Below are 15,063 nucleotides of genomic sequence, written 5' to 3' on the forward strand. Positions count from 1 at the left end.
CACAGTTTGCATTTCCGATGCCTTTCACTAAAAGCTGTGAATCAAGTGTCAGGGGTGGGACTATATTATTGGGGGTGTTTGTATAGTGAATTGACATCACTCAGTATCCCCAGCCAACAGGGGAAATGCCGGTAATAAATGATTTTTAATGTTAATTTTGCCAGCCCTGATATATTATCCCTGTTTTTATACTTTATAATTATACTTCATACTTTTAATGTACTTTTCTGCTTTTTAAACTTTATATTTGTATCTATTTTATTTTTTAGATTCTATATCTATTTACATGTTGGACAGTCATAACAAGCATTTCACATGTCGTACTCTGAATGCACATGTGACAAATAAAATTAATTTTGATTTCATCTGATTGATTTGATTTGTGATACAGTAGCTCTTCTGTGGGATCAGACCAGACAGAGGAACCTTCTCTCCCATGTGCATCAGTGAGCCTTGGGCAACATGACCCTGTCCACCAGTTGTCCCTTTTTCAACCACTCTGTTTAGGCAATAAACCCTAAATACTGGGAACACACACCACAAGGCCTGCTGTTTTGAAGACCCTGTTATCTAGACCCCACAAAATGGCCATTGTTAAAGTCACTTAGATCTTTATGTTTATCCATTTTTTCTGCCTCCAGTACATTGGATTTTTGAGAATTGGATGCTGCAATTTTAGAGCAAATTTTATTTACTTCACCTCTCAGTGGTTTCATTGTTCATCCGTTCACATGTGAACAAATCAAATTCAGAACATTATACGAAGGAAATAAGGTTTTGTTGTTTAAGCAACTTTTAATGGATTTCAGATATAACTAACCATTGCGCTACAGTATTTTTGACTTTCAAGAGATTGTGGCCAATGTAATGCCATCTCCAACAACAAAAGCTAACAACAAAGTTGCCATTAGATTCTGTAGAAGCCACAGAAGCCACATGGCGATGATACAACGTAACCATGCAAATTGACAAAAATATTTACCTATTTTACCCTGAAGAATGTTTCTCATTTTATGTACGAGTAAAGACTATGCCGATCTACACAGAACATAATCTTCTTCAATCACACGGAGCTTCGTCATATAATCCGACATGGAGAACACAGGTTATGAGAGTCTGTTATATAATTTAACCGAGATTTTATTAGGATACAGTGTGACAGGTAATCACAGTCTAAACCTGGCTTTAGACAGAAAGCGGGTGAGTTGGGACAGGAAACCATCCAACCTCTCCGTGGCTTTAAGTTTCATACATCGAGCTGTTGTTGGGATGATTAATTTAGAGCAGAAACCTCAATCTAGCCACTCACTTGTGTCTGGCAGCGGTTTTTGCTGTGCTGTTTAACAGGCTTGCTTTTGAATTCTTCATTATGGAAATGCACAGCCAGGCTTTGCTTAATCCCCTGGCCTACTAGCAAGCTGAATGCCTTATTTCTACATTTATTTATTGTAAAATGAATGATATGAAATTTGGCGCTGCCTTTCATCTGTGGTGTAGAGGTAAGTGCAGATCTCTGTTTGCCATTAGAGCTTTTATTAATCTGTTTAGGCCAGTCACAGAACAGATAATGTCTCCAGATAACCCCCACACACGGAACCAGGATTGAATCAGAGAGGAACAGACACCGTTTTGTAGGTCTGCTGTTTGAAGCTTGGGAATACAATATGCTAGCACACAAAGCAGAACTGATAAACCAAGCTACATATGGATTTGTAGGGGATAGCAAAGATCCAGTTTGATTGTGCTCACCATGCCCAGACGTACTGTGTGATCATTCGTTTCCTTTTTTTTCCCACAAAGTGAATACTTCTCTATTTTCGATTTAGTTATGTTTTCACATAAGGTTAGGTGTGAGTGGTAATAACGATGGGCTTCTCTTCATATACAGCAAGTGCACAAAGAATAAATCTTGCAAAAGGAAAAAATGAACAGCTTAGCAGAGCAGTACGCAGTATGAATAGCAATGAGAATCCTGCAATCCCACATGGCCGTGGAAACTTTCACAAGCTTCCAAAGGACTACACTCACTGAAAAGGAATCGCGATCTCATTTAAATGCATTATAATTCAGTTATGCATATTCTTAATATCGTTTCTTTAGTGTTGAGTTGAGTTTAAGAGGCATTGTTTTTTTTTTGTTGTTTGAGGTGTTCTCCGTATTTTCAGGAGGCGGCTATTCATGCCATGTGTATATCCTCATCATACATGTCCAGATTAATTAGTTTCAGCAAAACAACTGACACCAGCAGCCCTGTATCCTACTAGCTATTCTCTCTCTCTCTCTCTCTCTCTCTCTCTCTCTCTCTCTCTCTCTCTCTCTCTCTCTCTCTGAGTGCATGTCCTGTAGGCTGTTAGCTTGCTCATATGTTTTAGGTTGATCACGCACATTGATCACAGTTCCCCAGCCCCAGTAGTGGGAAAACACTATCCTGCTTCTCTTCATTCATTTACTATGCATGTTCTACCTTTGAACATGTTCTATATAATTGTGTTAGTCAGCAAGAAATGTAAACTTTTTTAAATTTCACCTTAGTAATGCTGATTTCTGACCCCCACAAAACTCTATAAAAAGATAAAGCCCCAAAAGCTAAAAGTGAAAGAAAAAAAGAAGCAAATAACAGACAGACATGGAAGTTTAGTTGACACACATCTATACCAATTCAAAAAATAAAAAATCATCTAGCAGAAAAAAGTGTGATATTAGTTGTAAATCACTTGAGGTGAAAAGAAAATGGTTCAACACAAAGTGTATTGGGCGTCTTTGTATGCGGTAGCATTACATATTCCCTCCACTTGAACTTGGAGACCCAAACCGTTTCCAGCATGACAATGCCCCTGTACACATGCTAGTGCCGAGAAGATCTCAATAGCAGAAGGTCTGCTATTGAGCTTTGACCTCAACCCTAATGGACATCTTTGGGATGAATGTGAATGCTGACTGCAGTACATGACTTTGGTAACACCCTTGTGGCTGAATGAGCACAAATCTCCACAAACACACTTCAAAATCTAGTGGAATATCTTCACAAAAAAGTGTAGCTTATTATAGCAGTAAATGGGAACTAAACATGGATTAATTGTGGAAGAGAATGTTCAAAAAGCTCATATTGTACCCTCACACACTCTGGGACTTACCTAGACTTTCATCAAATGCATGGTGCAAAAGCATTAGAGCACATGTTGTAAGAACCTGATGTATCTGGAAAGCCTGATGGTGGCACTTGGCGCTCTAGAGAGAGTACAGAATATTGCAAATTCGCTTTTCTTGTTTTTGGCTTGTAGTGGCTTTTGAAGACCACCAACTTTCGCTAGTCGAGCCATTGCACATGTATTGGTTGTTTCCTAGAGATTTGTTGCTCATGATTTTTTTCAAAATCTAGTATCTCAAAAAATCTATACCATTAATAAATATGCAAATACAGAAATACTTTTAATCAGATCTTGATCAGTTTGATAAACAAGACAGGAAACGGTGCTGCGTCGAGTATGTCATTGAGTATCGTAAGAGCGTCTTTATTGATTAATGAATATTAATGAAAGGAGCACAAGCTCATTATAATCGGATTTAAGTGTAACAACTTATGAATATGACGTATGTGGATTTACTCATAGGCCCAGTTAATGATCGTGCCTTTCACTTTATTAAAATAAAATGTCCATTTTATGTGCTGTTAATGTAAATGTAGTTTGGCTTGTGTTTATACTTTAATTAAAGTGGGAGTGTCAATGCAAATTAACTTCACATCCGCAACACCAGCCACTAAGCCTGAAAGTCACTTTTCCAGCTTCGGTAATGTCCTTAAACGAATATGTCTGGAGGGCATGTATTAAATTTGCAGCAATCTAAAAATGGGAAAGACGTTAAATTAAATTATGCCAGCAAGTAATCAAAAGGATACTCAATAATGATGAGCATATATTTCTAAAAAACAATAATAATAATCATTCCCGAGGTGTCTGACAAACAGCGAAATCTAGCAGCATTCCCTCGGAAAGGTACTTTTCGGTCGCGTGTATCTTATTCACAAGGTGCACTCGCATCTACACCATTATATTCATTTATTCATACTCAGGTGAGAGTTCAACTCGCCACAGGAGCATATGGCGCATACAAAAAGCTCATTTACCCTCTGCACTCGGATGCAAGTCATCTGCAGCTCACCCACTGTTCGCATACACGCTTGTTTTCATTGCACAGATAAATTAGTGCACACTGACTATAGTGTGGGGAGTAAGATAAATGTACTCTTTGACCTTATGACTTTTAACATTCGTCTAATGTTTTATTCAGCACGTATTAAACAGCCTGGATTTGTAAGTGTGTTGAGGACAATCACAAGAAAATAAATCTTAGAATCTCAAAAAGTGAACTTTTCATATGCTATAATAGCATTTAATCATAGAATAACTAATGTTGTAATGTTTTTTTGCAGTCATCAAGAAAAAAAAAAAAAAAAAGACATACAAAAAGACACACACACACACACACACACACACACACACACACACACACACACACACACACACACATGGATATCTATCCAGCTCTAGCCTGTGTGTAGTGCAGGAACAGCTCTGGGATTGTGCCGCTTTTATCCTCACCCTGCTGTAAAGCCCTTAAGCAATAAGGGAGAGAGGGCATGATGGATTATCTCTTTTTCTCACTTATTCAGTCTCTCTTTCTCCCTTTCTACATCTCATTTACATCCCCCCCCTCTCCTCTTTCCTCTACATCACATACACGTGAATTTTCTCTGCATTGCTTCTGCTTTCACCGCAGCCCATGTTTCATTCCTGAGAACTTAAGCCTATCACGGCGATCTGCACAAACGTACACGTCCTATGGCCGCTTAATCAGACACGTAGACAGAATATCAAGATGTGGCTCATGTGGGGGTACGAAAGCTTGGGTAAGAAAGTTAAAAAAACAGTAGCAATATGTCACTTTGCTGGATTGGTTTAGGAATTGTGGTCATTTCGAAGGGAAACAGGTGTGCTTCGGAAATCAGCTGAATTGCAGTCATCAATAGTCACCACTTAGTATGAACAAATTAATATATAGTAAAAATGTGTAGGTGGTATCAAAAAGTTTTTAACCATTAAGGTTTGTAGCATGCCAACAGATGGCAGCACAAGGCTGCACACACAGTCACAGGGAGCAACGACCTTTATAAAGGTTCCAAAAGACATCGTCCTGTGTACATCGGGAGCTGTGCAACTGGTGCTAGTCTGACCACGTGCGATTGGTCCATCATGGACAGCGTGCAAATCTGCCACAGAGACGTTTGACAAGATTCAACAACTTTAGCGATGCTGCAATGAGTCGTTCCGGGTGTTTTGAGCGGCACGCGAGAGCGGAAGAACGTCACTGGAAGGCGACGAGAGATCAGGAAGACCTTCAACGGACTCAACCCCTAAAAAATTTCGAAAACATTTAGCAGCCGTCAATTGGCAGGTTTTAAGGCGTCCCAGGGAGGACATTCGACAAAAGCGACCGGATCTGTGGCACGTAGTCTCGAACATTTTGAAACCACCTTGTACACGAGGAAGCAAATTGATGCCGAAGTGAACAAAGTGCCAAATTGAGCGGTTTCTAGAGTTGGTGCGAAAAACCAATAACATCCATCGAGCAGAAACAGAAAGAAAGAAAACTCACATGAGGACTACCGTATTTTCTGGACTATAAGCCGCTACTTTTTTCCCACGCTTTGAACCCCGCGGCTTAATGAAGCGGCTAATTTATGGATTTTTCCCGGGTTTTTCCCTGTTTCACAAGCTTCAAGCCAAAAAAACTGAGCCCCATAACATTAGACCAATGAAACTGCGGAACGGGTTCAGGTGAACCAATGAAACTCTTTATATTAAATCAGATGCCCTCCCACTGAATCGGGCCGCACCACATCATAAATATGGATGAGGTTCCACTCTGACGTCACTCGGCCTGTCTACGGGAAATGCGAATCATTCGTCACGCTGAAAACAACCGGGCATGAAAAAAAGCACTTCACCTGTGTTCTGAGCTGCACGGCAGCCGATGGTGATTTTTTAACACACGACGATGCCAAAAGAAAAACTCTCAAGAGAAATAGTTGTGAAAGGAAGGAGGAAGACAGTGAACAATGACTTTCTTGGTAGGCTACTGTTTAGATACAAGCCGTGTAACAGACGCTGTCTTTCATTAAAGCCTGTGTAAAGTTCATTAGTTTCAATGTAGACACCTGCGGCTTATTTATGTTTAAAATAAAAATCTTTGTAAAATTCAGTGGGTGCGGCTTATATTTGGGTGTGCTTAATAGTCCGGAGATTACGGTAACTCCAAAAGCCACTCTTTGCAACTATGGTGAGCAGAAAAGCATTTCAAAATACACAAACATCAGAGCAGGACATTGCCTCATCAAAACTGCATAAAAAGATTGTAAAAAAGGAACCAGATGGCGAGATACAAACCTATAAACCTGATTCCGATGACTTTTTTTTTCTTCTTCTCATGTTTAAATGCATTGTGCTGCTGTCACATGACCAACAGACCATGCACAAGCAGGTGTACCAGGCATCCCTGTTCAAGAATCCCCCGAGTGCATGTCCAAACTTGGCCTTCTCCTTCATGCACACTCACACGGGGTTTAAATGAAGAACGAGTAAAGATGACGAAGGCATTATTCCGGCTGATGCGGTTAAATTCTCGGCTGTAGGATTTAGTAAAGCGATCCTGCTGCGTAGGAAAACCGCATCGCGTTGTACTTTTCCATTCTGCACATGCTGCTTAATGTACACCTGGGTTTGGCAAAATAAATGAAATCAGTTAAATAAATTGAGCGGAATATAAATAAACCCACGCTTCTCCGCTTTGTGCTGAGGTCTCACTTTTTTGTTCGACCCTCCCTCAGATGCATATGTATGAGGAGAGAAGCGCACTGTAACTGTTACAGGAGAAAACATATGCACATGCAGATAACATGTGAAGATTGTCTCCATGCATTTATTCTATTATTCTATTCTGTTTTATCATATTTGTGCATCATATCAGCTTTTTGACCTGGCTTATCTTACCAGTGTGTAAGAAGGAGTACGTGTGTGAAGAGAAAAATGCATGCTTGTGTTTTGATGCTGCTGTGTCTATTGTTTATGGGCTTTTATATATATATATTTTTTGCTTTTATTTCTATGTGAATATGTATTTCATTTCTTATATGATAAGAATGTTTGAATTTTTATGTGTGTGTGTGTGTGTGTGTGTGTGTGTGTGTGTGTGTGTTTGTGTGTAAAACATCTATTTTTTAAACGTGCTATTCACTTGCATTAAAAGAGAAGCAGACAACAAGGCTGGTGTGTGTGTGTGTGTGTGTGTGTGTGTGTGTGTGTGTGTGTGTGTATGTGTGCTTGTGTGTTTTAAAGGAGATAGAGGGTGGTATTGGTGGGGACTTAAATGTTAAATTGCCAGTAGGAGATCATATTTAAGGAGATCCTCTAAAATCTTTGAGAGGACTACAGCTAGGTTTCTGTGGTTACTCTGTCTCCATGTTTTCTATGTTTTTATACAAATAAACATTAGCACAAATCATTAAATGCTGCTGGAGTGAAGCAGCTGTTGAGACAGCACACTCTCAAATCTGTCTGTCTTGTCAGGAGATCTGGGTGCCGGCCCCGGCAAAAAGAACCTTTAAGATGAATGTGATTCATACAGATGATCTATAGTTATAGTGATAGATTTTCCTGCCACACTTATATAATGCTATCTTGGACAATTTATCTGCAATAATTCCAGTGCAATTATTGTTACATGTGCAATAACTTGGAGAATTGTACGATTGTAGTGTGAACTTTTCTGTAATTTGTTTCATCTGCTACACATTTTGGAAATAAGATTGGAAATTCATTGATTGTACAGCATCTATACTTAATATATAACTTAATTTAACATTTCATATATATATATTATATATATGTTTTTTTTTTGTACTGTGAGAAACTGCAACTCAGCTTTCTCCCTGTGGGATCTTTTCTGGTTCCGATTTTGATACGTGACTGATTCACCATTGTGTCCTTTTTCTACTCTTTCGGTTTCCGTCATTCTTGGGTTCTTATCGTTTGACTCTTTCAATCTCTCTGCTTCATTTCTGTCAGTTACGAAGACTTGGGAACAACTTAACTTCCTCACGCGATCTCCTCAGAAAAAAAATATCACATCAACAATTACACGCACTATACGGGCAAACGTTTTGGGACACTAAATGTGAAATGATGTGAAAATATTCCCATAAAGTAACATGTTTCAGCATAACTGTGCTCTTGTGTATAAACTCTATGATTTGATTTACATGGGTTGGAATGGAAGATCTTGAGTTGTTTGCAATAGAGTTCTGATCTGTTGAACCCTCTTGAACATGAATGAATGTGAATGCTGGTTGCACCAAAGGCCTCCTCACCTCACCTACATCAGTACCTGACTTTACTAACACTCTTGTGGCTAAATGATCAGAAATATCCACACGCAAACTCCAAAATCTTGTGGAACATTTACGAGTGGAGGTTATTGTAACATCAAACGGGGACTGAATATAAAATGGGATGTTCATGTATGAATCTCATGTCACCTTTTCTTTGCTTTATAATAGAAATTCCCCCTTTATAATGTTTATTATTAGCTTCAAATTTATTGCCACGAATCTCCTAACGTTGCTTTTCCCACCTTCGTTCCAGTCTCCATTTTCTGTTCAGGATCAGTTTGAGTCCTTCATTGTTCTTGTTTTGTTGTTGTTCTGTTTGTCTTTTTTATCCCTTCATATATTTTAACTTCATATGCAAATTCTTATTGTGTATTATTTATTAATTTTTACTTTAAATCCATGGTTGCATGTTTCCTTGGGTTCTAGTTTTGTTCCGGTTTTCTTGTCTCTCGCCTGTTTCACCACTTTTGATCAATGATAGACAGGGGCTTCATATCACATGTACGCACGCTGCATAAATATTTTATGAAGTAGTGCTGAGGAATTTTTGAAACGTGTAAAACGATGGCGGAGTTTTAATGCAGCATTGCACGCATGAGAGAACGATGTCCATCAATCATCACTATCATTGTGTTACTTTGATTTTTGAGACAAAAAGAAAACAGAAAAATCCATATCTTGCACTTTATTAGGTTTTATTATGGACACTATGCTGACAACACTTTGAGAAAGCGCTAGAAGGTGTACGTAGTGTACATGCCGTGGACTATGACAGTGAGGCAAGTTTTGGACCGTCATAGCTGCTGTGATGGAAAAGGAATCAGCACGTTCTGACCGATCGGAGACACATTCGATCCGACAGAGTATATAACATTGCAGACGTATATAAGAACGTAGTATCGTATTATTTTTATTATAGAAGCTGGTCCCCTGGTGGTCTAGTGGTTAGGATGCGGCGCTTTCACCGCTGCGGCCCGGGTTCGATCCCCGGTCAGGGAACCAACCCCAGCCACTCTTAGTGCCGGTCCCAAGCCCGGATAAATGGGGAGGGTTGCGTTAGGAAGGGCATCCAGCGTAAAAACATGTGCCAATCAAACATGCGGATGATCCGCTGTGGCGACCCCTAATGGGAGAAGCCGAAAGAAAGTTTTATTCTTATTATAGAACCTCCATTCGAATTCTTAGGCATTTAGTTAGGGAAGCCTGAGAGCCGGGATGCTTCATTTTTGTAACTGCGCCTTGCATCATCCTTCACACATTCACACAATATTAGCAACAGATGTGTGGGTGCACCTTCATTGCCTTCACTGCATGTAATGTTCCTTTTGCATGTATGCAGGATAATTTAGCACTTGTTTCTGTAGTCAGTAAGCTTTAGAAAGAATGCTGTCGTCTCCATTTATCACGTACTGTTTTAACTGTAAATCTATGACTGTTGGGGGACCGCTCATATCTCCTAATTCAATTCGACATTGATTTTGATGCACAAGATGCAAATTCGAATTTGCAGTTCTCAGATTGCTTCATGATTTCCTCCTCTTTTCAATTCCTGATTAGAATCCGATTCCTTGAAGTTGCACTACATGGACGACAGACTATTAGATTTGTATGGGCTGTTTGAACATCCCATTCTACATTTAGTCCCCATTTGCTGTTAAAAAAAAAACCCTACTCATCTGCGAAGATGTTCCACCAGATTTTGGAGTGTGCTTGTGCAGATTTGTGGTCATTCAGGTAACAAGGATGTTAGTAAGTCTGGTACCGCTGTCATTCATACAACTGAGCAGCTATGGTGTTAAGGAGGGTAGTTTGAAGAAGCTGGGATTTGAACTCATGACCTTTGGCTCCAATGCCGTAACCATTAAGCTGCCACTCCCCACCACTAAATAATTCCAAAGGTGTTCTACAGGGATGAGGTCAGAGCCCTATAGCAGGCCACTCAAGATCCAATCCATGTAAACCATATCTTCATGGTGTTGGCTTTGTGCGCAGGTGCATCGTCATGCTGAAACAGGTTCGAGTCTCCTAGTTCAAGTGCGTGTAAAATATAACGTTGCCATATCCAAAGACATCCGATACAATCGTGTGCTTTCAGCTTTGAGGTAACAGTTTGGGGAGGAACCACATACTGCTGGAAAAGTCTGGTGTCCCAATACTTTTGCCCATAGCATGTAGTCTTTCCCCATTATGTTTTTATAATGGTGTGATTTGTTGTCATTCCAAAATAAATGCACAAACATGAGAATGTGAAATTTGTATCTGGATATGTCTCATGTCTTGGCTTTAACATATCAGCACAGTTGTGGTTGCGTGTTAAACATCCAGGAGACGTGATCTTATCTCACTCGAAGTGCACCGCTAAGTAGCACTGAACATTCCTAGCTAACAATAACTTCTTCAACCCCCATTCACAAACCTGCAGACCCTTAATAATGGAGAACATGATCAATTTATAGTCTTGAATGATCATAAATACTAGTGATAAGTAATGCTACTTGGATGCAGTGGATGTGTGTAGACTGACCTTGCAGGGACGGAGACTGGAGCATGGAGGCTTATGTAACCTTATTTTTATGCGAGGTGTGATGTGCAGGTGATGCAACCTTCTGAGGTGGAAGGCTCGAGTTATAATACAGTGCCCTTGTCCCAAATCATATTCGATATCAACTGTAAGTACTTTTTTGAATAACACCCGTGTCACCTGGTCGTATCTTCTGAGAACAGTGAACCTTTTTATGATCTTTTTTATTTTTTTTTTATTTTTTTTTTAGCATTGCTCAGTAAATGCAATCCTGGATCTGTTGCTTCCACTAGAGAGTGTGGTTTATTTTCTATTGGAGTAATTTGCAGCCCGTTCCTCCATTATGGCAACCATCCGTGGCTGGGAGTCCAAGAGTGGGATGGATTACATGCTCATTTTCTTTCCCCTGTAAGTGCTTGCATGCAGAAGAGGGTCGATAGATCATGCTTTTAATCATCACTGTACCCCACAACATTGTATATCTGCTACAAATGGACATTCGGTGCAACCCAGATGAGGATGGGTTCCCTTTTGAGTCTGGTTCCTCTCAAGGTTTCTTCCTTATGCCATCTCGGGGAGTTTTTCCTTGCCACAGTTGCTCATCAGGGACAAACTTACTCATAAAGAACATATTATCTGTGTAAAGCTGCTTTGAGACAATGTTCATTGTTAAATTAAACTAAATTCAATTCAGTTTTATTTCTATAACACTTTTTGAATTTGTCCCAAATCAGCTTTATAGAGATAAATAGGTTATTATATATGTATGTATAAGTTTAGTGCCTATAAATTTATCCCTAAACTTAAAAAACTCTCTGAGACAGAAACCTTGAGAGGAACCATGCTCAAAAGGAAACCCATCCTCATCTGGGTGGCACCAACTGTCCATTCATTACAGTTCCATCATTGTTATGGTTTGCTTAACTGCAGACCTGAGCCATTGTAGCAGACTGTTTATATTATTTACAGCCCAAATCCATTCTTAAAGTTCTTGTGTTGCTTAGTCACCTAATGGATCGTCAGGCTGTTCATGAGGAACCATCCCCAGCTTCAAATAGTGGTCTCCAATTGAAGAGAAGTCCACCCAGAGTGAGGGCAGGAACACTGGTCACTTTTCTGTAGTAGTGCCTCTACTGGAATGCTTGCTGTATTTGCTGTAGTTTCAGGCTGCTCTTAATTAAACAAAGCGATTTTTTTGAGTAGATTAAATTGGGCATGTTTCACTTTAATTGGTGCGAACTTTTTAATTGCTTTTATATGTTTCTTACTTCTGATTGCTTCTCATTGCAAACAGACATCTATTTTAGACTCGAAGCATTAAAAGGGAAAAAAAATTTTTTAGTATCCTGAGAGTAATAATAATAATATACATTATATGCACAAAAGTTTGTGGACATCCGATCATTAGATTCATATGTGATTTTTGACCATACTATTTCAAATTCAGTCACCATTTGGTGTTAAAACAACTAGATTTTGCCGATAACGAAACAGATCTTACTTCCAAATAATCATCCAAGTTTTTAGAATGGATACTGGATAAAAACAAACAAACACTCCATGTAAAATAGTACTGAAATTTATTACAAACATAAAAAAAGAAAGAAAAAAAAACAGTACTGAATCAAAAAATGTGCGAAATAAAATAAATATATTAATGAATAAAAATAATTGTATAAGTAATAAAATATTAATCATAAATATAGCTCTCTCCATGCAGCGCACCAACACACGTAAAAACAAACAGCATGTGGTGTCAGTGACTCCATATTGTAATACGATTAATCGGTGGACTTTTAATAATAACCTCTTCTGGGAAGATGTTCCACCAGTTTATGGATTGTGTTTGTGGAGATTTGTGCTCAAGCAGCCACAAGGGTGTTATTAAAGCCAGGTATTGATGTAGGCGAGGTGAAGATGAGAGAGAGAGAGATGGTATCTGGTTGATCTTCTAATTCTTAGATCTGACACAGCTAGAGCATTTTTGGAAGCTTTTTTGACATTTAAGGATAAAAAAAAGAAAAATGTCTGTTGTGCAACACCCACTTCTTGTGAATTCCCACTAAATCAGACATTTAGGTGCTAATTTAGGCGTTCTTGGTGTGATTACAGCTTCATTTGTGTGTGTGCCTTTGTGCTCTCTCTCTCTCTCTCTCTCTCTCTCTCTCTCTCTTTCCTCCTAGCATTCTGCCCTCTGCTGTCAGCAGTTTATACACTAAAGAAAAGATGGTCATTTACCTTCCCTAATGCAAGGAGGCAGGTGTGTGTGTGTGTGTGTGTGTGAGAGAGAGAGAGAGAGAGAGAGAGAGAGATAGAGAGAGAGAGAGAGAGAGAGAGAGAGAGAGAGAATGTGCATTTATTTGTTGTCCATGTTAGACAGTGCTGACACCTGTCATGGTGCAACTTCTTGTTATGCTCTCTCTCACACACACACACACACACACACACACACACACACTGAGGCTCACTGATAAAGGTTGGCTCTCAAGACAAGTGTTTTACAGCACACACTCAGAAGCGACTCTTTTTTCTGGAGAGTATATGTATGAGAGATGTTTTGCTATAGTGAGCATGATCATGTGACACAGTATATTAATCCTGCTGAATACCAGTTCTAAAAATTTACCCAAACCAGGCATGACCTTCGAGTCATCGGTCATCGGATGGTTATATAATGTTATACATTATCACAGGGGCATATACCTACTAGGCATTACATTATGACATTATAACATTATGAGCGGTAAAGTGAATAACACTGAGTATCTCTTCATCATGGCACCTGTTAGTGTGTGGGATATTATTAGGCAGCAAGTGAACATTTTGTCCTCAAAGTTGATGTGTTAGAAGCAGGAAAAATGGGCAAGCGTAAGGATTTGAGCAAATTTAACTGGACTGACTGGGTCAGGCCGTCTCCGAAACTGCAGCTCTTGTGGGATATATCCAACAGACAAGCTTCTGTAGCTCAAATTGCTGAAGAAGTTAATGCTGTTAATGTTTGACAGGTCTGTTTTGGCATACAAACAAGTGTGTGTGTGTTTCTTTGTGCGTCTGAGAGACAGAGCGTTGACACCTGCCTGGTTGCGACCTCTTGTTATGTAAGGCGAGTTGAACGCAGGCTGTTTTTCCTGCTAGTTTGTTTGATTTTGCTCATTTTGCATCGTTTTTGCAATGATTTTCATGTATATCTGGATGTTTGCATTTTTTTTAATCTTTCATCTTCGCACGAGTGCATTTCGAAACAAAGTAATGCTTCACATTAGCGTAATATTTAACACTTTGCATAAAAATACTTGACCGAACGTAACCGCACGGTAATTAAGTAGCTTTTAACAATCGGGCAAATATCCAGCCACCTGCACAAACCAACACACATCTGTCTCCGAGTAACCCGATGCTTCTGACATCTCCTGAAGACGAATCAGGGCTCAGCTCAGATAAATAAACACACAAGCCTCTCCTCGTGCATTATATCCAAGGCTGGAACACAGCAGGTTGCCTGGACAACCATGGGAATTACACAACGGAAGATTTTTTTTCCCGTGCCTCACCTCATTGTGCAGTCGCGACTCAGACGGGGCTTTACAGGTGTTTTTAGGGTCTTCTCCTATACCGTAGAACATAATAATGTAAAAAAAAAACACGCTGAACGGAGACATTCTGTCTGCTCCTCCCCCTCCCTGCTGTCTGATGAGTCAGATCCCCAAATGAAAAGGTTAATATGTACGATGACGTATGGTTATAGTGTACACATAAATCGTAGCATCTAAAAGCGTGCAGTCGAGCCGGTGAATAAGAGTTATGATGATGAACTATGACTAAGCGAAATTTGTTACAACAGGAAAGTCACATCAAGGCCGTGGGTCAGAATAAAATGCTGCGCTTGGAACGGTATCAGATGGATGGAGAGCATAGATTTCTGGCCTCGTCTTGTAATAATGCTCTGATGAACACTTATTTGGGAGTGCAGCGATGATAAACAGTAATCCATATTGCATTAAATGCAGTAAGATTTTATTGGGAACACCTGGAGACACATTTATGTTATCAGTCAATCATGGGGCAGCAGCACAATGTATAAAAGCATACAGATGTG

The 15,063-nt window shown here is 39.5% G+C and overlaps 1 protein-coding gene and 1 non-coding gene across 35 annotated transcripts in view; both read left to right on the forward strand.

Moving 5' to 3' along the window:
- Positions 1 to 15,063, forward strand: part of cacna1db (calcium channel, voltage-dependent, L type, alpha 1D subunit, b) — a 116,858-nt gene that overhangs the window by 41,114 nt on the left and 60,681 nt on the right. The gene's annotated exons all lie outside the window — the stretch shown is intronic.
- trnae-uuc lies at positions 9,373 to 9,445 on the forward strand. The gene has a single exon. It is a non-coding gene; the product is annotated as a tRNA-Glu (tRNA).

This window comes from Silurus meridionalis, chromosome 17, assembly GCF_014805685.1.
Source record: "Silurus meridionalis isolate SWU-2019-XX chromosome 17, ASM1480568v1, whole genome shotgun sequence".
NCBI lineage: Eukaryota > Metazoa > Chordata > Actinopteri > Siluriformes > Siluridae > Silurus > Silurus meridionalis.